Source organism: Molothrus aeneus, chromosome 19 (genome assembly GCF_037042795.1).
Source record: "Molothrus aeneus isolate 106 chromosome 19, BPBGC_Maene_1.0, whole genome shotgun sequence".
NCBI classification, from domain to species: Eukaryota; Metazoa; Chordata; class Aves; order Passeriformes; family Icteridae; genus Molothrus; species Molothrus aeneus.
The window spans coordinates 10,869,001-10,875,000 of NC_089664.1; the positions used below are offsets into that span (position 1 = coordinate 10,869,001).

General features: G+C 44.8%; 1 protein-coding gene across 3 annotated transcripts in view; it reads right to left on the reverse strand.

Moving 5' to 3' along the window:
- Positions 1-6,000, reverse strand: part of MAPKAP1 (MAPK associated protein 1) — an 80,657-nt gene that overhangs the window by 48,868 nt on the left and 25,789 nt on the right. The window lies entirely within an intron of this gene.

Sequence of the window (6,000 nt, forward strand, 5' to 3'; positions counted from 1 at the left end):
CAGTGTGATTATAAATTAGAGAAGTAATAGGAATTTAAAAATTAAAATTATTCATACTGGCATAGCTAAAGGTATTATTAAAATCCATCCCAACATAATACATTTATTTTTTAAGAAAGCATTTTTATAGAACAGATACCTCCTCTTCCCATATTTTTAGGGTAAGAAGAAACCGGTTTGGCTAATTTAAAGGAAGGGTTAGGTTTGCAACAGAACATGGGACATTCCTTCACTTTGCTTGGATAAACCTGAACAAGCTTTGGTTGAGCTCATGTGCTCGGGACCCTCTGGGACACCTTGACCCCATGAGGTCATGAACACAACAGAGCTACAGCTGCTAAAAACCACCAGGGTGGGTTTCTGCCTCTCCATCTCTCCTGCTTTTCTACTTCCAGGACTCATTTTGAAAGGGAAATGAGGCAGTACTGGGTAACAGCTCAGCTGTGTGTGCCCAGGTGCACACACCCAGGGCACGGGGGGCTGAGGGTGTTGGTGACCTTGGTCCTGCCCAGAGACCCCCGAGCTGGGGCTGCCTTGGCAAGAGAAAGAGCAAACAGCAGCCACCAGGAAATGAATGGGAAATTAATGGCACTCCTTGGCACACCACGCCAGTTACACATATAAATCCAGGGAGGGCAGAATTGTAAGTAATGCTGGGTCCTGATAATGGAAAACCCAAGAAAAATGGACACCCAGATGTGGGAGTTGATGCCAAGGTTACAATTGACACACCCAGCCAGGAAGGGAGAGAGGAGCCAGGAGCTGGGACTGGGAGCCAGAGAGACCAGGTTATCCATCAGCCACTGCACGAACAGAGTGAGCTCACAGCCCAAACCCAGGAATTTATAAAATCACCCTGGCCAGGGACCCTGGGCTGCAGCTGTCCCCAGCCTGGCACTCACACTCCTGGGCTCCTCTCCCTGCATGGCTCTGCCTTGCCCCACACCCTGACTTGGTGTTTGCTGGTTTTTAACTAAACCTTCCTTAGTCCTCCCCATCTCAATCTCCTCTGCCTCCTCCAGCCTATTTTTACTGTCTTTACTATCTCCACCACAGCTATCCTGCTCTCCTGCTCACAAACACTCAATGTGAACACCAAAATGACTCAAACCAGGTAAAACTCCCACACCTTTGAGGATTCCAACTGCTCTGTGAGCAAGGGGAGCAATCCCAACAACAGCGGGACTGGGAAACAGCTCAAAGCACTGCAGTTATACTCACTGCTGTTATACTTTTAAAAAGTCAGAGAAATAGTTTTATTAATTGAAGGTCTGTAAAGCTGATGGCCACGAGGTACTAGAGAGGCTGAAACCTGAAGCCAGTTGGATTTTCTAGCAGTGAAGAGAACACCATTGTGACACTGGGTAGGAAATGTTTGTACAAACCCTTGGTCAGGGCTCAGACTGATCAGTCCCATGCCAAGGGGGTCTGGAGGAAACCCCCACTGTGTTTATGGCAAATTGGTGGTACTGGTTCAGAACCACAATATAAATCCAAGCCATCAGGTCCCTGTCTGAGGGAATCCATAACACCCTGCAGAGTGTTAATTGTGCAGAAGTCCCTGAGAGCTCAATTACTGACCTGCTGAGAGCCCACGGGGCGAGGGCTGGCCTGGTGGCACTGGGACAGAGGGACAGAGGGATAGAGGGACAGAGGGACAGAGGGACACAGGGACCAGCCAAGGCCAGGGCTCAGAGCCAGCCCAGGGACAGCTCCTGGGCTCTGCAGCCTCCTCTCCAGGAGGAATCACTCGGAGCCACAGCCATTCCTGGAACCACAATTACTTCTGGCTCCCAACTAAGAACTGTATTCCAAGTGGAAATGCTGAGGAAACCCAGAAGATATAGGACAATTACCGATATTCAAAGAGGCAGCATCAAACTTTATTAATAGATCCTGTATAAAATTCAATGGAAAATCTATTCAGGGCCAGGGGCCTTACCATTTGGAGTTTCCTTAATAGCCTCCAATAAATCTGGGAAGCATAAAGGGGCTGTTAAATTAACATTTTCCTGATCTGTCACCTGTGGCACAGTTAATTTGTCAAAAAATTCTTTTAGCTTGTCACTGGACACTGTATATTCTGACAAATGAAGTCTGGAATAAAATTGACAAAATATCTCGTTAATTTTCTAGGAAATCACAAATCTGATTCCATTAAGCTTTTATTGTTAGAAATGTTATATCCCACCAATCCTTTAAGAAAGTGAGGAGTAACTGGATACACTGAAAATGTACAATAAATCATAGAAAATTTTCCTAGTATTTTTATTGATGGACTCTTTTAAGGTTCCCTGGTGCTCTTCTACAGTACATCAAATTAAAAAAAAAATTATTTAAAATTTATCAGTCCTTCCAACATAAGATGTCTTTGTAAGATTGAAAACCAAATTTTAATCGAAGTCCACGAGGGAAAGCAGCCCTCCCTCCAAGAGCAGGTAAGTGCACCTTCAGTAGATCTGTGACACTGCACCTGAGCCAGGACACTGGGGAGAGCTCCCCCATCCCACAGCTCCCCCCTGACAGGTCCTGGGGAGAGAGTCAGGCACAGCGTCCTCCTCACTCCTGCTTTGCTTCACTGCACACCAGGCACAAAATTAAAACAAAGTCCATAAACAATTCCGAGAGAAAAGTGATTGATTTCCAACACTGACAATTTACTGCCTCTTCCTGCACAATGGAGTTCTGTGACTAAATGTTATATCACTTTAAGATTAGATGTTCTAATGATATAATGCAAAGATTTTACTGAATCATTATTTAGTGGGAGTCATAAAAACCTCTTAAAATTAATCTTTCATGCACATCTAGCTTACCCAAAGTTAGCATTTAATTAGATGGCCTTGGCACGAATGAGCTTACTACTTTATTTGCTCAATCAGTATACGTCTCTTCAGTAATTATAATTAATTCAAGTCATTGACTCACCTCCCAGCAAACAACGCTAAACACTGCACAAAATGGAAACAAATGCCTTTCCATTCCCACATGCAAAATGTCTTCTCACTTTTAAACTCAGTTCAATGTTTTTTGGTTTGGGTGACAGGGTGTTGACTACACTCTGTGACCCAGCAATCACCTCCACAACGTAACTTACCCGCTTATGAATTTAATTGACACACAGAAAATACTTGAAGGGGAAAAGTGAAAATACAATAACCCAGTATTTACAACACACAGAAATTTTTAACAGATCAGAGCACAGATGTTTATGGCAATATAAGGGACCATATTTTTCTTTTTTCTTTCCTTCTCCAACCCACCACACTGATCCCTACCACGGCAAGACTGGAATGGTGTTTGTTTCATCAGGTGGTTACACCAGCACTGGGGTTTTTCATCCCTTTGGGCACTTGGTTCCTCCTGTTATTCCCAAACCACAGGTGGAGGACACCCCAGAGAGGCTGGGGTGCAGCCCCAGCCACTGCCAGCCCTGCAGCTCCTGAGTGAAGCCCAAAGTTGTTCCCTTCTGAGGGGAGGATTCTCCTTTGCATCGCCCCAGCTTGTGCTGCAGAGTTAGCAGATCACGATGTAAAACTCCATTAACATCATTAAATACTTAATTTATCTTATTCACAATGTCACTATTCATAAAAATTTAACCCAGTAATTTCCTGTTATCCAAAGCATAACAAAGTATGAATATTTAACTGCAAGGTAAATAACACACTATTATTTTTTATTCTAAATTGTTGACTTCAGTTAGCATGCCTGCTCTGCAGAGCACCAGGCGATTTGTCAATTAAAGGTCCAGATGTTGTGCAGGCTGCAGAGGCAGCAGCAGCTCTGAGCAAGGCGTCCTCTGCATGGCAATGATCGCTACAACCCCAGCTCCAGGCTGCATTAACATGCTCATGTTTTATTCCAGCCCCCTCCTCATGTACCAGTTAATTATACAACACACAGCTGAGAGACATCACCTCCGAGCTGGACAGGTTCCTTCCACGCTTCCACCTGAACCCGTCCTCACACTCAGAACCAGATTTACAGAAATAACCACACAGCCCAGCACCCAGATCACTGCCTGCTCTTGCTTGGCATTCACTCCCACAATTAATAAAATTATGTAAGTCCTGAGCAAAGAATAAGACACATAGTGCTGGTAACAGCTCGTTTCAATTATAGTAACACGCATTCATTTGTACAACTCTATGAATTCAAATCTGGTTTACTTGGAGTGCTATTAATGTGAATTCTTAATACTGCTTTTTTTCTGACAAATGCTATGTGGAGGGAGGGAGAAGCCCCAGGTCCATCCCTGTTACAGCCCAGGCTGTGTTTTTGTCCATGTAGGTGTCAGGTTTAGGACAAATGGCCCTGTCCATGCCTCCCCTGCCACACTCCCCTGGCAGTTTGCCCCACACTGGCTCCCTCTCCGTGTGCCCAAGCCAACACAGAGGGTGGGATGTCCCACCAGCCCTGTGGCACCAGCTCAGCCTGCCCTGCAGCCCTGGGATAAAAACACATTGATCCAAGTGTTGTTGCTCCAGCTGCAGCAGAAATGCATTCATTACCCCAAACCATCCTCGAATTCCTTCTAGTGCGGAGAAGAAACAGCTTCTTTAGAAGAATTATACATATTTTACTTAGTAATAAACATTACAATTTAATACTGAGGAACAGAGTTATTCTTTGTAATAACAAAATGCAACCAAAACTTATAATTAAAACTACACCATAAACATTATTTGTGCGTTAAGGAACGTGCCACGATCTATTTTAACGAACAGATGCTCTAAAAAAGATAAATGTTTTCAGAAATATTCAATCCTTGAACAGATCAGCCTCTAATCCTCTGCTTCTGCTGCACAAAGCAGACAGCTCAAGTTCCTCGAGGACATCAGCCAACCTGAGGTGGAACATTTTTAATACATCACCGTGTCACTTTTTAATGTGCCACAATCTATTAACCACATGGCAAACTAACAGGGATTTTTAAAATATGGGTTTTATAGCTTTGTGCCAGTGATTAATTAAATAAATAGCCAGCGTTTCACAAATCATGCCTCTAATTAGGCAGAGGCAGGCGCGCTGCATTGCTGGCAGCTGAAGCTGCAGCAGGGCAGCGGCAGCGCGGCCCCGCCGCCGGCCCGCAGGTGCTGCGCCCGGCTGGAACGGGCTCCAGCTGCCCGCCAAACACCTTCTCTGCAATCATCCTCCCTCATCCTGCAGGAAACCATCCAGGAACAAAGGCAGCGCAGCCCTGCCTGGGATTTGACCTGAAGTAGCAAAGTTGTGCCTTGCAGAAAATGAACAAATATCAAAGGCGGATGCTGGAAAAATGCACCCTCTAAATGATACATTTTCTGTCAAAACATTTCAAAGTTGAAGCTACAACTAATTACATGCAGTCCATTCAAAGAAGCCAAGCAAGGCTTATCATTAAAATGACTCAATTATTCTTAAAAGAAAGAGAAAATCATCTGTAAAACCTGCCTGCAATCTCATCAGTTTTACTGTACCTACCTCAATACATCATTTCCCCTAGAGCTCAAATTAAACTCTTAATAGTTAATATGCCCAAGTTTTACTATAGGTTTTCCTCCAAACTATTATTAACTGGAATTTCCTACCTAGGAAGGGTTTTATATGGAAATTTGTTCTGCGGTGTTTAGTGACACTATCACAACAGCTTTTTGCCCCTCAATTTAAAAACCATCAGAGAGACAGAACGTGATGTGGAGTCAGGCAGCTCATGGAGATGGGATTTGATTTCCTCCACCAGGCGATTTCTTTCTCAGCATCAGTCCCAAAGTACCCCCTTCAAGCCAGATTTCCTTGCACTCGGGAATTTTGCACTCTTGGACCAGGGTGTCATGGAGGGCGCGCCCCTGGTGCCAGGGCAGGTGCCACAGCACTGATAAACAATAAATAATAAACAACAAATAGAGCGTCCCCCTGACGCTCCCTCCCTCCTGGCAGCAGGTGCTGGCCCACCAGTGCATCCATCACACGGGACCAGTTCCAGGGGGGGTCTCCCCTCCCGCACCTCAACAGCCT